General features: G+C 37.2%; 1 protein-coding gene across 2 annotated transcripts in view; it reads left to right on the forward strand.

Moving 5' to 3' along the window:
- The window catches only part of SLC35F3 (solute carrier family 35 member F3), a 1,790,855-nt gene that overhangs the window by 896,935 nt on the left and 876,268 nt on the right, over positions 1-17,652 (forward strand). The window lies entirely within an intron of this gene.

The following is a 17,652-nucleotide window of genomic DNA, read 5'->3' on the forward strand; positions in this document are numbered from 1 at the left end:
CTCACTAACTACAGACCAATAGCCACCCCCCATTGCCAAGATTCTTGAAAAATGTATCCCCCTAAAAAACATTGTTTATACATATGTACTCTACAACAAAAAAATGTCACCAGAAATCTTGAAAACTGTCCTGAAAAATGTGACTGGTACCCTATAAAACACTTCCACCTAGACTCAGCTGTTCAATATTTCAATGAAAAATTCATCATTATTCTAAATAATCTAGCTCCCCTTAGAAAAATCTGCACTAAATCCAAATATACACAGTGGGTCACTAAGCAACACCAAAAATGTCCTTAAATTAAGAGATAAAGGTTGACGCCACTATCGTGAAAATAAAAATGAAACAGCACTTCTCAAGTATAGTAAAACGCATAATCTAGCCAAAACACAAATTAAACTCAATAAAAAACTTATTACGCAAGAATGCAAAAAAAGCACCAAAATAACCCCTAGAAATTCTGGTGAGCCATCAATTCATTGTTTAAACCAGGCCAGGTCACGACCCCAGCTCCTACCACAACCAACCCCACTGAAAGTATTGGCTCCCAATTTAACACTCACTTTGTCAATTCCATCCTATCCCTCATAAACAAATGAGAGTACTACCCCTTTATAGAAACCTGTACACACAATAGAAAACCTCAATTCCTTCTCTTTTAAACCTGTACAAACTAACGCCATAAAGAAACTTCTTTCCAGAATAAAGCCTTCATCCCTTGTGGCAGAGCACCTACCCAATTATTTTTTTTAAAATAGCAGCAGGTGTCATCCCCTTCCCTATTTCTACTGTTATTAATTAGTGGTGTGAAACCATATAACTTCATGCTAGATGTAGGGGAGTTAGAGGTCATATCCAGCCAGTTGATATTAACGTCACCTAGCAGCATTTTTTCCTGAAGAATTGTTATGGATATCCAATGTAGGATATCTTCCAGTATAGCTGTATTATTGCTAGGAGGGATGTAAAGGACAATAATACATATTTGTATAGATTTTTTTTATTTTCAGGAGAGTAACAAGAAGGATTGCTGAACTCAGTTTTGGTATTGGTTATTTGTAGGGGGAAATGTATTTGTTGGGAAATATTGAAACAATGCCACTACCTTTCCTCTGTATATGGTCATTATGGATGATATTATATCCGGGGGTGTAATTTATGCTAAGTTTATGCCAAGTTTCAATTATAACGCGAATATTAAGTTTGTGTTGAATAAACCAGGTATGACGTCAATGGTTTTATTTTTTATGCTTCTAATACTTATGGCAGCAAAAATTAGATTACCGGGGTTGGGGTCGACCATTGTGGAATTATAGTAGTGTGTGAAAGAGAATTGTCTTGATGTCAGTTGTAATAGATGTGCCAAGGATTGAGATGAATGTCTCCTCCTAAAAGAATTTGAGAAAATTGGGATATGATTGATCCTTCTTTTTTGTTGAGTATTTTCACTTAATTGTATTTTGATTTGAGTTCAAATGGAGTCAATCAGTCTATATTTGGGGTTAAGTGAGGAGCATCATTAAAAAGTTTTGGTGCAATGTGTGGAGAGTTTAGGGAGGACAGAGTTGGAGAGATGTTGAAAGCTATGATTGAATCATGGTAGGATGAGAGATGGCTAAGAAGGAGGTAAAGAATAGAGGATAAGCCGAGGAATAGCATGATTAAGTGAAGGGATCTGTATTTTATAAAAATACGAAACACCTCCATGACAATCCACTAGATGTTGTGGAGGTGTTTCATATTTTTGAATTTGTGAGTGACCTCTGGTTTCATTCTTTTTTGGATTTGTGGTTATTTGTATTTTGTTGAGGTAAAGTAGTGGGGAAGTAGGACTCAAGGAGGAAGCAAGAAGTTCAAGGGCTGTAGCTTATTTAGTGGTGGTGGAGCATGAAAGCTGGTAGAAGGCATGTAGGAAGGAAGTATCTTCTATGAAGGAAAAGAGTTAAGTTGTCATGGTAACTTCTTATGTTTCTGAAACATGAGAACTAGAGAGACTTGAAAGGATTGAGTATGAGAATGCAGTCAAGATAAAAGTAGTGGGGGGTTATTTGTAGAAAGCAGAAGTTGAAATTTAAAATAATATATCTTTAGTTAAATGTTTTACCATAATACATTGTCCTTTTAATAATTTTTTAAATAAGTTGGATGTATACTGTTATAAAGTAATATTACATTATTAGCCATATTTTTATAACTAATAATGATGTTTAACTTATGGCATCCAGATTCTTTGTAAACTTCTACATCTAAAAAAAACAAATCCTTGTTTTATTTTTATAAAATCTGGCATCCAGATTCTTTGTAAACTTCTACATCTAAAAAAAACAAATCCTTGTTTTATTTTTATGACAACTAAATCTTAAAAAACAGTACTACAGTTGATATTATGAATGAATTCATTAATTTTCTCCACCTTCCCAAATAAAAAATGTCATCAATAAAACAATTATATTGTCTTGAATTGAAAAGCCTGAAATCATGTTTAATAAACTCTTCCCAATGTACCACAACTAAAATTGTATAGTTGGGTGCAATTCAGGCACGTAGCTACACACATTTTTTTTGGTAAAGCAATTTTCCAATAAAAAGAAAAAATATTACACTTTAAAACCTTTTCAATGGATTCTGTTAAAAATCTCACCTCTCACACTAAATATTCTTATTCCTAAACAAAATATCTGTCACCCATTCTACACCCATATCATTTAGGATGACAGTATACAAAGATTTTACATCAGCCATGACCAACCAGTCATTTTCATTTACAGTGGTTCCACTAAATGTATTCAAAAATTACATGACTATGTGGTAAAAGAGTCATTATGTAGTCAAACAGTAAGCCACTTCAATGTGTGCTTAAGAAATCTATTTGCAAAGCTTCCAAAGACTGGAAAGAATGAAACAGTTTTTACAAAAATATGATCTAAAAACAAAAATCTGAATTGTTCTCCAAGAAACAGGAAAAGAATGCACAGCTCAAAATTGGATAGGTTTAGTGCTTTTGTTTCATTTTTTTAGAAGACTTCATCAGAACCAATTTAAAATGAAAAGAAAACTATTTAATTATACTCCCCCAAAAATCACATGATCGCCCTTCCCTATTGTTAAATTGGTATAACAAATGATTAGGCATACATTTCATAATGTTAAATATAAATTATATCACTGTTGTTAGACCATCAAAAACTATGCTCTAGTTCACTTCAAATTCAAAGGTAAGATAAAGATAGATGTAAAAATACCATAAAATGCCATACAATTAATCTTGCAGAACAAACACTAAAAAGATGCTCACTCTCTGCCACAGTTTCCCTCTATAAAATAGTTAACCTTTCTTTTAAAACACTGACAATATTCATATTATCATTCAAACCCTGAGGTTTACGAGCATCAAACTTAATCTGCCATTTTACGTCCTTAACCTACAATTTATTTTGCCAGTCACTACCCCTTTCATCCACAATAATTTTCGCCAGTATGAGAAATAAAAAACATTTAAAATTTAAGCCTAAGGCATGTTTACATAAATCATTATTTAGAGCCTTTCTAAATATACTGCAATAATGTTGATATATAAGCATTCTCAAGCACTTCTCAGTCTTTCCTATATAAAAAGCAGGACAACTGGCACAGCATGACAAATAAACTATTTTGGTTGTGGCACAGTTAAACTTAACTGAATATTTTGGTACTTTATTTATGGCTTGTACATTGCTAGTCTTTCCAGTATTTATAAATGGACATTATAAATGCATGTCACGTTTTCTAGTCCCTCCAAGACCATCTAAGTTGCACACTTGAGTTAAATGAATTGTCTTGAGCCTGTATTTGATATTAGTCCTCTTTTTGTAAATAATACTCAGTTGCCCACCTAAAACATTTTGTGGTATATAAAGACTGCCAATATGCCCCAATGTTTTTCAACAATATTCCTTAACCACTGTGAGTCTAATGTGTACTTAGGTACACATTACAGGTACATGTTCTGCCAAAATTAATAACTTCCTTCCTGTGATATACCTACCTTACCTTTAGTTTTACCATATATTAAAATAGGCTGGAAGTAGTATCTATTTTTTGACAAACCTCATCCATACCCTCTTGCAATAAATAATTGAGGTATCCTCTCTCGTGAAGCATACCCTTAATCTTATTTATTTCATCCTTAAAAATAATAGCATCAGAGATCATACAGGATGCCTGGAAAAAATGCCCCTTCGCCAAATTTTTATTTTGGGCAAAAAGATGGCAGATGCCAAAATGCAGATAAGAATTGCTAAAAGTTAGTTTACAATAAATTCTTGACTGAAACAAAATATTCATAAAATCATATACATCTACAAAGTTAATGACATTTACTGCACTGGAAAAAGTGAAGCTCAAAAAAGTGGTATTCTGGTTGATATAATCAATAAAATAATTTATTTCATAAAGATTCCCTTTCCAGAATAACAAAAATCATCTAGGACATATAAATAGGTAATGCACTTGTTTGAAAAATTACAATCAAGAATGTACTAATTCACTTCTGGGATCACTTCTGTGTCTCTGCTCGACAGTGGCACAGGAAAATAACTTTCTTGGGTGGTGTAAGCCAGGGAACCTTGTTGGCTAAGCTTACATAGGCCTTTGGGCCAATAGCCTAGTACCTACCTATGAACTTATGAACCTATGAACTTATTCACCCAACAAGCTAAGATCAGATTGGCAAAACAGGGGAACATTTTGCCCCCATAGCTACCCTACTGACCTGTTTATAATACTCCTCTTTGAAAGATATAAAATTATTCTTGAGAGCAATATCAGTAAACATCTCAATAAACTTAAGGTCAATTGCAGTAAAGTCAGTGAAACCCATAACAGTATCCAAAAAACAACTAATACCATAATATTGTGGGATAACAGAAAACAAATTTTTGATGTCAGTCAGAAAAATGAAATCACTATTGTAATCTATATCATGTATGACTTCTAAAACCTTCAATGAATCATTTAACAAGCAAAGCACCTGTTGGCAGACCAACTTAAGCTTTATATCATTAAATTTTCTGAGAAGCTCTGGTTTTTTTGAACCAGCAAAAGATACAATTTGTCTTAATGGCAGGTCAACTTCACGTGTGAATTTTGGGAATTCCAAAAATCATAGGAAAATTTTGTTTGTTAACTTTGAGATATTTATGCAGCTCATATGAAATCTTACCATTAATGTACATATCATATAAAATTAGTTCTATATCTCTGTAAGCAATATTAAGAGGAAGATGCACACAGGTGGATTATATCTTATGTAGCAGGGCCAGTTTGAAGGAGATTGGAGACTGTAAAGTGGTGACTGGAGAAAGTGTAGTTAGGCAGCATAGGATAGTGGTTTGTAGGATGACATTGGTTATCAAGAAGAGGAGGAGGAGGAGTGTGAGGGCAGCAGCAAGGATCAAGTGGTGGAAATTGAAAAAGGGTAATTGTGAGGTGGAGTTCAGGGATGAGTTAAGGCAGGCACTGGGTGGCAGTGAAGAGTTACCAAATAGCTGGGTAACTACAGCAGAGCTAGTAAGGGAGATGGCTAGAAAGGTGCTTGTTATCACATCTGGACAGAGGAAGGATGACAAGGAGACATGGTGGTGGAATGAGGAAGTACAGGAGAGTATACAGAGAAAAAGGTTGGCAAAGAAGAAGTGGGATTGTCAGAGAGATGAAGAAAGTAGACAGGATTATAAGGAGATGAGGTGCATGGCAAAGAGAGAGGTGGCGAAGGCTAAGGATAAGGCATATGAAGAGTTGTATGAAAGGTTGGACACTAAGGAGGGAGAAAAGGACTTGTACCGATTGGCTAGACAGAGGGACCGAGCTAGGAAAGATGTGCAGCAGGTAAAGGTGATAAAGGATAATGAGGGAAACATACTCACAAGCGAGGAGAGTGTGTTGAGGAGATGGAAAGAGTACTTTGAGGGGTTGATGAATGAAGAGAATGAGAGGGAGAGAAGGTTGGATGATGTAGGGATAGTGAATCATGAAGTACAATGGATTAGTAAGGAGAAAGTAAGGATAGCTATGAAGAGAATGAAGAATGGAAAGGCTGTTGGCCCAGATGACATACCTGTGGAAGCATGGAGGTGTTTAGATGAAATGGCAGTGGAGTTTTTAACCAGATTGTTTAATGAAATCTTGGAAAGTGAGAGGATGCCTGAGGAATGGAGAAAAAGTGTTTTGGTACCGATTTTTAAGAATAAGGGTGATGTGCAGAGCTGTAGTAACTACAGAGGGATTAAATTGATCAGTCACAGCATGAAGTTATGGGAAAGAGTAGTGGAAGCTAGGTTAAGAAGGGAGGTGATGATTAGTGATCAGCAGTATGGTTTCATGCCAGGAAAGAGCACTACAGATGTGATGTTTGCTCTAAGAGTGTTGATGGAGAAGTACAGAGAATGTCGGAAGGAGTTGCATTGTGTTTTTGTAGACTTAGAGAAAGCATATGACAGGGTGCCTAGAGAGGAGTTGTGGTATTGTATGAGGAAGTCAGGAGTGTCAGAAAAGTATGTAAGAGTGGTACAGGATATGTACAAGGGTAGTGTGACAGCGGTGAGGTCTGCGATGGGAGTGATGGATGCATTTAAGGTGGAGTTGGGGCTACATCAAGGATCAGCTCTGAGCCCTTTCTTATTTGCAATGGTGATGGACAGGTTGACAGACAAGATCAGACAGGAGTCCCCGTGGACTATGATGTTTGCAGATGACATTGTGATCTGTTGTGAGAGTAGGGAACAGGTGGATGAGACCCTGGAGAGATGGAGATATGCTCTATAGAGAAGAGGAATGAAAGTCAGCAGGACTAAGACAGAATATATGTGTGTGAATGAGAGGGAGGATAGAGGAATGGTGAGGATGCAAGGAGTAGAGGTGGCGAAGGTGGATGAGTTTTAAATACTTGGGGTCAATAGTTCAGAGTAACAGTGAGTGTGGAAGAGGGTTGAAGAAGAGAGTACAGGCAGGATGGAGTGGGTGGAGAAGAGTGTCAGGAGTGATTTGTGACAGACAAGTACCTGTAAGAGTGAAAGGGAAGGTCTACAAGAGGGTAGTGAGACCAGCTATGTTATATGGGTTGGAGACAGTGGCATTGACAAAAAGGCAGGAGTTTGAGCTGGATGTGGCAGAATTAAAGATGTTAAGATTTGCACTGGGTGTGAAGAGGGTGGACAGGATTAGGAATAAGTATATTAGAGGGTCAGCCCAGGTTGGAAGGTTTGGAGACAAAGGCAGAGAAGCACGATTAAGTTGGTTTGGACATGTGTTGAGGAGGGATGCTGAGTATATTGGGAAAAAGATGCTAAGGATGAAGCTACCAGGTAACAGGAAAAGAGGAAGGCCTAAGATAAGGTTTATGGATGTGGTGAGAGAGGACATGCAGGTGGTTTGGTGTGACAGAGCAAGATGCAGAGAACAGGAAGAAATGGAAACAGGTGATCTGCTGTGGTGAACCCTGACGGGAACAGCTGAAAGAAGATGATGATCTCTGTAAGCAATATTAATTTCATTTTAGTTACTTGTGCCTATTGTCATTGACCAAAAACAAATGGTTCATCCTACCAATATAATCTAGGGAATTAATTATCATTACTCCACCCCCTTTGTCAGATTTCATTATCCTGATAGTTCTATCATTAGCAATTTCCTTAAGAAGCCATCTCTCTCTTAAATTGTAAAACTATTCCAAATTGTTGGATCAACAAGCTTCTCTTATCTCCTTTTCACGTTGTTTTTCAAAGATAGAGCATGCAGGATGCAAGGGTGTATTATGAATACTCTTTCTAACAATTGATTTATCTGTATTATATAACTTACCATTATTTTGAAACAAAATAGGAAAATTAAGCTTCCTAACAAACATTTTTAAGTCCAATACTGTATCTGCTAAATCCGTCCAAGTTGCTGGGTTATAAGTAAGTTCCCTTTCAAATAATTCCATATGGTCAGTCAAAAGTTTATAATGACTAAAACTGTAAACTTTAAAGTTATAATGTACATGAAACTCAACAGTACCTATTTCTGATATGAATGCCAACCCTACATGTCTCTTATAGGATGCCTTCCCATGTAGTTTCCATTGCCTGTCATTTACATTGTTGTAATTTGTTCTGTTGTTGTTGTTGTTCCTCTACTAGGCAAGTCTTTCTGATCATCAACAGTTTTTCTGTGCTAAGAAAAAAGGGAAATTTAAGCATGAATGTGGATTTTAGACTTTGACAGAAAGCAATAAAACTGGCCTTGTGACTGGCCCAGTTAAACTTGTGTCATGTTCAAAGTCCAAATATGTAAATGCACAGAAGAAACAGAGGTCATTCAGTCAAACAGTTCTAGAAGAATCCCTCCTGTATAATTATCCATATTCAGTGTGATGTCTACAGGATCAGTGCTAGAACAATCATTACCAGCTTCTCTGACCAAAAATGTATATGTGGCTGATAAGTTGGCTTATTATGGAACTTCTCTGAGTAAGAAACCGACTGTTGAATCTCATATGAATGCTGCAGATCTACAAGCTGTTTTAAAGGGGAGCATTCATGTTTCTGTTCAACTTACTATGAGTACATATTTAAACTATGGAAGAATAACAAGAAATCTAAGCAATATAGTGAATATACATATGTACATACATACATGCATACATATACAGAGAGAGAGAGAGATAAATAGATAAGATAGGTAGACAGAGAGGTAGAGCCATCGAGGGCACCAGATTAACTTCAAGGCATTTATGATTGACAATTCTCATATGTGCTCACAAATATTTAGTGTGTTATCTTTTGTTTAAAGACTGAGATCATAGTATCCCAGCAAATTTACCTGTCTCAGAAATACATAGATGGTAAAGTTAATTAATTTAAATAGTAGGGGTGCTGTGGCATTGAGTTCCATGGGGTCTTGTTTAGCACCCTGCAAAAGCTATTGAACAGTGAAACAGCAAGTTATTGTATCTGTTTCATTGTCACTGTGGAACTTAGTGATATTCTTGTCACATTTCAGAATGCCAGACATATATGTACTGAACTTTAATCATGGGGCTACATTTTGTTGGCAGTCAGTTTCACTTGGCTACACACATGCATACACACCCACAAACATTTTTTTTTTTTTTTTTTGTCTTTCTGTTACTTGATGGGGTTTCCTTTAAATGTATTTACAAGTCACTGTAATACTGAGACTGAACCATGACACTGTAGTTTATAGTTCCAGTTACTGAGAATGAAGTGCACAACTGCAGGGCGAATTTCTACTGTTTTATGTTAGCATTTATCAGACCATAAAGGGTGAATTACATGAATTTCACCTGCAGAGAGGAGCAACATAACTAGACACAGTTTGTTTCCTTTACAAATATTTCCTTACTAAGGTTGCTGCACATAGTGCTGAAGGATTATGGGCTTAGTTGAAATGCAGCATTATGTGAGTTAGCCTTTGAATTTTTTTCTGTGGTATGACTGAAGAATAGTACAAGTCACATCACATATTTAGTACTGTAGTATTGTCTCTTTAAAGAAGCAGTCAATCTAGGATGTGAGTTATGTGACCAGGACTGGGTTTTCCATTTTCAAGTAAAAGGCTGCAGAGGAAGGTTTTTTCTGTGTTGCCCTCTTGCTCTGTGCCTCCTTGTGCTGTCCTGAACCATTACTTAATACTTTATCTTGCAAATCCGTCATGGTGTTCAAATTAAAATATTACTTTATTGCTGGTGTTATGATGTGATGCTGTTGCTTTCTCTTTATGTGCTCTGGCACTTGTCTTCCTGTACTGATCTTTGTGTATCTGTACTTGGTATACATTGATGGTAGGCCAGCTGCATGAATCATCAAGACTTGTACAAGGAAGCCATTCACTTTGCTAATTCTGCCATTTCCATTTATTTTTTCATCCCAAAGCACTTAAAATAGTTTATTTAAACTGCAATATCATTATAAATGTTGTGCCCACACAATTTCATGTGATTTACACTCCACTAGACCATCAGTATAGTTTTTCAGTATTTTCTTTATTTTTTGGCTTGAGATGATGACATCTGTGATGATCTGAGGTAGTGCCAGTTCTGCCAGAGGGAATACAGCAGTGCATGTGTAACATGCCAACATAGCTAGATGGAGTTTTATAAAGAATTACATGTCATTTGAATTTCAAACTGATTTGTATGGATGCTTGTGTTAAAAATGTATCAATAGTGGGTCTTGCTGGACAGAAAAGAAATATCCATTTATGTCAGACTGTATTGTTGTAACAGATGATATGTATATATTTTAACAGAGGATACAGGAAATGAGGGGGTTAAGCTCAGCCCAGCCAACCTTAAGAAAAATAGCCTGAAATTAAATGACATGCTTTAGGCCATAAAGATTTGGTTTAGGCCATAAATATTTTATCTTTATGAATGCAGCCAGAGACAAAATGTCTGTGAAAGGTCTGGGCTGGGATCCTGCTCTATTGTTCTTGGTGGTGAACCTGGGGTGACAGAGAATGGCTTATTAGTTTCTGTAGGAAGATTGGAAGTGACGGAATTGTTTTGCAGTTACTAGATTCTGTAATAAACCTTAGCTAATTTCTTTGTATGTGTTGTGCCGCATCAGGGCCAGATCCTGGCTCAGTTTCTAGTAAGAAGATAGTGTGGGAACCACAGAGTCAAGTGACAGATGTGATGTCATTTTGTAGCCAGCACTGAAATTGTATTTGAATACTAGTGAGAGATGTGAGTTGTGCACTCTGTTTTAGGACCTGACAAGACAGTCATCCACTTTCATCTTGCCTTGCTTTAGTAAGTAACTAGGCAACAGTAATTCTTCAGTCAGTTAGAAAAATATACTGAGATTAACTAATTGTTGTTTTTTTCTGTATCTGAGTTTTTCCATGTGTGTTGTTTTTTTATATTTCTTGTGAATGTAACTCTGGTATTATTGTAAATAGATATGCAGTATTTTCATTTTTTTATTTATTATTAAATATATCAAAACCTTTCATTGTGGCTGGTCTTTTAGAAAATCTTTAGCCTTTGAGAGTAATTGCATTTATTTAGTAGCACTGTGGCTCCATGTTCCTGAAAGTCTTGCTGCTTGGTTAAACACTACCATGTGTTTAAATATTAATTTTACTAAGTAAAACTGAGTACCCTTGTAAGAGCCTTAAAGTAGCCTTATAGTCTGGGTGGAGGTGGCAGAGCAGGTAAGCTGTGACAACCTTTCCCCATGTGTGTGTGTGTGTGTGTGTGTGTGTGTGTGTGTGTGTGTGTGTGTGTGAGAGAGAGAGAGACAGGTACTTTGAACAGGGACACTGAGAGCACTGATTTCACAGAGAAGGTGGTGGAGGACTTAGCTTGGAACACCCAGCTAAGGACTCAACTCTATAGTGGTCAGTGGGGAGTCTTATTTGGGGCCTGGAGAGAAATCCCAGCCCCAGGACTGGAGGGTGCATTCCCTGTGTGCTCTTAAGGGAAAATGTACTTGGTACAGAGGCTAGCATCTGAAAATACTGTGTGTCTATTTTTTTTCTCAGAGAACATTCATCATTGGTGTCAGTGGTGAGGATAGAGGCTTCTTGATCACTGGCCCAGAGGAGGGACATCACAGCAGCCACCAACATCTCTGAAGGTTCAGGATAGTGTATCAGAAGACTTAAAGTCTTGAATGCAAGGTTTTGAGCTGTATCTCACTGAGAGTAGTCTGTGAAGAAACCACTATGAATCCAATGTGCAATGTTTTTTAATGTCAATGGTGAGGAAGCAGTGAAGGTATGTAAAATATTCCCTTTTAACTGAAAAGAAAAAGGCTAGACTTGCAATTTTAAAATATAATCCAGTCATTTTCTGTGCCAAAGAAGAGTACTGTATATGAAGCAGTTAGTTTTATAAGAAATCAAGGGAACCAGGCAGCTATTCATATTTATTTCACTGAATTAAGACATACATGGTATATACATTATGGGTGGCACAGTGAGGCAGTGGTTAACGTTGTCACCTCACAGAAATAGGTTCTCCAGTTCGATTCTCAGCTGGAGTGCCTTCTGTGTGGAGTCTTCATGTCCTCCCTGCATTCTCATGGGTTTTGTCCAGGTACTCCGGTTTTCTCCCTCATTCCAAGACATGCTTCTGGAACATTTCTCTCCAGGCCTCTGCTGAAAGTGGGCTCTGTCCTAGTTGGACTTTCCTGGTCAACAAATGTTAAATAAGTAAATACAATATAGGTTTGTGGCTTTGCAGTGACGGCTGGTGACTTCAAATTAAAGGAGGGCTGCAGGAGACAGCTGAATGGGTGGGGCCAATGGGAAGGGGTGTGGCCAGCTACAAAGGGGTGGAGCTATGCTCAAAACCACAACAACTGGAACTTTAATTAAATATGCTACCCTGGGTGCCAAACAGTCATTACGAGAGTCCAATAAAGACAAAATGAAGTGTAGAAGAAAAAAAATATTTCACTGCATTGGCTACATGACAACTTACTTAATATCCAGATGGAAACAGGTTGTGAGGCATGAAAAAATAAATTACTTTTTAAATACATTACTGGAATGCCAGTCAAAATCAAGTATAAAAAAAAGCAGCACTCAACTCAAACCACTACTCCTTGCACTGCAGTTCTAATTATAATTTATATTCAGCTTTATAAAATTACCAAGTAACATGCTGAAAGTAACAATCTCTGTGATACCCCCACTTGTAAAAATGTTTCTTATCCACAAAAGACCTGCTGCCTGACACCACTATCTACTTGTTTCATGAGGAAGACATGATCAAAGTAAAAAATTAACAGCAAACAAGAAAGAAGCTCAAGATAAATTGCTTAAAGGATTCCTGCACAAGTTATGGACCACGCATGATAGATTGGCATTCTGTTTAGTTTACGGGTAAAGCCTGCAAAGATGACTGCAAATCTCCAACAAAAGATGACTGCAAGTCTCCAACAAATGTAATGTGCTTCTGAAAATACTGTAATCATGTCCTTTTATTACAAATACTGTCATATGCATTTCAAAACCCAAGGCTTATACATTATCTAGCTATGTAAATATTCTCTGCATGGCAACAACAAAAAGGCTTTCAGTGCTGGTAATTCTTTAACAGTATGCTTATTAAAGCTTACTTGCATCTTACAATCTCCGACAAGCTTACCTGATGGTCATTAAATCATTGCTACTTAAACAGAGCAACAGGGCACTGTGACAGCATGCATTTCCTGAATAATAAGAAGCATAAATCAACAGTATAAAAATATGACAGAAAACCAGAACATTCTGCAAAATCAAGGACAGATGAAAAGCCATGGTCGTACTTGTGGTCTACCTTGGATGGGGGAATACTCTGCACACTTACACTGCATAACTGTTCCTTGCCTTCCTTGGACACATCCAGAGCCACTACAATGGGGAGTAGGGTGCAACAAGTATGTCACAATTTGAAATGTCTCTGGCTGACAGTGATGGCTCTGGCACTCATACCTTTCAACTTCAGAGCAAGAAATCTGGACAAAGCCATACATAGAACTAGAAATGGGACACAGGCACAAAAATAAGGACAATTTTTAAATATTGCTCTTATTAACTTAGATAATAGGACAGTAGTAGGTATTGCATTAGTACGAATTTTGTGAAGTGTATGAAATCTGAAACTCAAATGTCTGCTATTATTTTCTAACTTCAATCTTTAATGACTTGCCACTAATTTGCCAGAAAACCACAATTTTATGAAAAATAGACCAAAAATGTGATGCAAAAATATAAAGTTGCCACACAATACAGTTGGAAACCTGTCAAAAAAGGGACACCTTTTCAATATTAACACTGTTAACTTGAGCAGCTAACAAAATAAGAGCATCTACATGCATTTCTGAAATACAAGTAATCTATAACTCTGATCATTACAGTTATATATAATTGTAACCCCTCCACGTTTTCTTCCAAAATTGCCATTTTGAGGAGGGATTATTAGGGGAGAGCAACATTTTGAGCCAAAATTGGGGACGGTTGAGAGGTTTGGATATTCCTAATTCTACAAAGTGATTGCAAGTACCTCTCAACCTCTTAATGCAGTAAATCTGGACAAGGCTAAATATATTGGGGGAACATACAAACACTACTAAAGATTGCTTTTGTATAAACTTAAGACAGTTGATAGAATAACAGGTCTTGCATTAGCATGCATTTTTCCGAAGGTTATAACATCTGAAACTCAATGTCTGTCATTTAGTGACTTCATTCCTAAATGATTTGCTAGAAAACCACAAATTCTATGAGGAACAAACCAAAAATAAGAAGCAAATATCTATTCATTCTGCAAAAATATGGACAACTGAGAGGTATAGTTCAACTGGGGCTGTCTGAGTTTGCTACATTCCCCCCCTCCTCACAAAATCATGGTTGAATGGAGCCTCCCCCCTGCAGCCATTCCAATGTCCAATTCCTTGGTTATTTTGCCCCATTTATGTAATGTGCATACTGCTTTACTTCTGCGGTGATTTAGATTTCATTTGAAGGTTTTATTTTGCATTTTACAGCACAAACCCTAATAGATATCTGTTAGACAAAGCAATGCAGTCTCACAATGAAAATAGACTTAGCATTAAAACTTCTCTGCCCTTGAAACTCACATGCATTGAAACAGCATTGAAACCCACATTCAAAGAAAATGCATTTTGCCAGTGGCAGATAAAGATTAACTTTGGGCTGTTTTCAAAATCATAGGCCCCTTGAACATGAAACATACACATGCTCTTTGATACACCTTCCTGACTGTATTACATTATATTCCTTGTACAATACAGTTGTTAGAGGGCATTTTAAATTTATTGTTTTGAACATTTTTCCAGTAAACAATGAAACAAAATGCATGCACCAATGACAAAACTGCCCAATTCAGAACATTTCCATCATAAAAAGTCTACTCAACCTTCCATAGTCCACCAGTATCAGTAAATATACACAATCTCTGAAGTAGTAAAATCCAAATTAAAGAAATCTGTAACTAATAAAGAGGTTGCTGCTAACAAACAACTTTATATGTCATTGTTTCATCTACAAATAAAGTGCCTGTTGCCCTTGAAGAATAAATTGCCTATGTTGCATGCATTAAAAAATGATAAGCTAGTAATACCGCAATAGGGAATGGATGTCAAACTGATAACAGGTTCATAGTTACTAGGTATCTTTGCCAAAAAGGACTGCAGCATCACCCCCTTTACAACACAGTACAGTATCAGCAATGCATCTATCTACTGTGGGAGTAGAACCCACAGCCTTCTGCATCAAAAGCAAGTAAACTACCTGTTGTGCTATTAACAATGCAAGCAAGCTTAGCATAAGCAGCACTAAACTTTTGTTCCCCTACAGCTCTCAGCTCCTTGTAAAATCTACTCGACACTCAGCTGTATCTCTGAACTTTGCAGCACATGAAATCTGGAAAAAGCCAACATTTATTGGGGGGGGGGCAAAAGGCCAAAAACCAGGGACACATTTTAAACATTGCTTGTATAATGTTGGAAAGTTGCTAGAATAAAATGCTGTTACCACCATACATTTCACTGCCACTTCTTGAACCCAGGGGACCCTGTGCAAAACAGTCAGAAAAACATACCACTGTGTAAAATCAGCTGAAACAGTGGAAGGCAAACTTAAATGGCTACCATTTAATGAATTCAGTTCTCATTATAGCTGTCAACCTCTTAGCAAAAAAACACCTGAAAAAAGCCAATAATGTGGGAATATAGCTGCCAGACATATTCAGTGAATTCAGTTCTCACCATAGCTCTCAACCTTTTAGCAAAAAACATGTGGACAAAGCCAGTAATGGGGGGAATACAGCCCCCAAACATTCAGTGAATTCAGTTATCACCATAGCTCTCAGCCTTAGCACAAAATACCTGGATGAGGCCAATAATGGGGGAATACAGTCCCAAAAATATGGACAAATTTCAAATATCCATGTTATAAAACTTAGACAATTGCTAGAATAAAAGGTTTTGTTTTACCATGTACTTTCTGAAGAATATGAAGTCTGAAATTCAAATGCCTGTTATTTTTAAACATTTGTTAACCAGGAAACTAGTCTGACTTGGAACAAAACAAGCCAATTTTCAGCAGAGCGAAACCCTCCAGACACATCTTTGTAAGGGATGGGGGGGACATGCAGACTCCACACAGAAGGCACACCAGCCAAGAATCAAACCAGAGAACCTGCAGCTTTGAAGCAACAATGCTACCAGTGCACAACTGTACTACAAACCTTTGCAAGGAAAAATGAAGATACAGAAACCACAGATTTTGTGAGGAACAGAACAAATATGAGGCAAACATTTGCAATTTTTTACAAATAGTGGTGGGTAGGGAATTCAGGTCCTTGCCACCTGCATCCAAGGTACAGGGCTCAAGCCTGAGTATCTCTATCCACCACTATGTGTTTATAGAGGCATTTCACACACACACACACACACACACACACACACACACACACACACACACACACAAAACTACCTGTAAATGGGTCTGGAAGCAGCAAACCTCCACACACAAGGTCCAACTCCATTGTCTGGAATCACTTGAAGCAGAAAACCCGCGCTTGACTTCAACGCTTCCTTGCAAGAGCTTAAAACTCAACTTACCTCTCTCCTGATTAGTCCTGCGCTTGAATCCCTGTGAGAGCTTGATTACTCCTGTCTGCGGATCAAGCAGTCTGGAGATCCTCTGTTCTGTGCGGTCATCTACCGCACAGATTCCTGGGCATCTGCGGGGCAGAAAATACCTTCCCTGTAGCTGACTCAGGCAGTCAGAGTTTGCACAGATTCCTGGGCATCTGCGGAGCAGTCTGAGTGTGTGGCCCCACATGAGCAGAAGTTCTGGTACTCATAAAAAATAAATTTTATGTTCCACATTTTTTATTTCTTTTGTTTCTAGGTTGGAGGGCTGCAGTCCTGCAGTCCAATAGCGCGAGCCGCCCCTGTGGCTTTGTGACTTGTCTAATTCACTGAATAAGAATCAGAATAAACTGTGTTCATCTAAGGGGCAGAATATTAAAAGAATATGGCTAACCATTAGAAAAAAGCCATCGTTCCATGCTGTGCATGCTGAGTATTCAATGTGCAACTTAAAAGTATGACAAAGGAGTTAGAGGTGTATACTTTGAGATTTTGCATAAAAAATGTTGTGAAAACTAAAAGAGAAACTGTAAACATTGCAAAAATAAAAGAGGTGTAGTTTATAAAGATTTAAGCGGGGGTAACTTCAAAAACCAGGTGGAGATGAGAGAAGTAGAATGGCAGATTCGCTTAGCTGCACATCTTCCACCTGGATTGAATGAAACTGTTAATATAAAATGTTTTTTAAGTAAAAAAGTATTGGAAGAAGCAAACCAGGATCCACAAACGGTCTTTATTGAGCGCTTTCATTTTCTAAAATAAAAAACTTCATCAGAATAAGGCAAATACAAAGAATCAACAGCTGACCCAACTTATGCAACACTCTTAATCACATAGGTGTTAATTGTCAATCCACCTAAAGGTATAAGCCTTTAAAACACATTCATGAACACACACGAAACATTAAATATAATCCCTAAAAAGTGCAGAATAACATCTACAATATAAAATGATTTCATTATTAATAAATATTAATAGAAATAGACAATATGTAAACAA

Source organism: Protopterus annectens, chromosome 1.part1 (genome assembly GCF_019279795.1).
Source record: "Protopterus annectens isolate FY-2018-M chromosome 1.part1, PAN1.0, whole genome shotgun sequence".
In the NCBI taxonomy this organism is placed as follows: Eukaryota; Metazoa; Chordata; order Ceratodontiformes; family Protopteridae; genus Protopterus; species Protopterus annectens.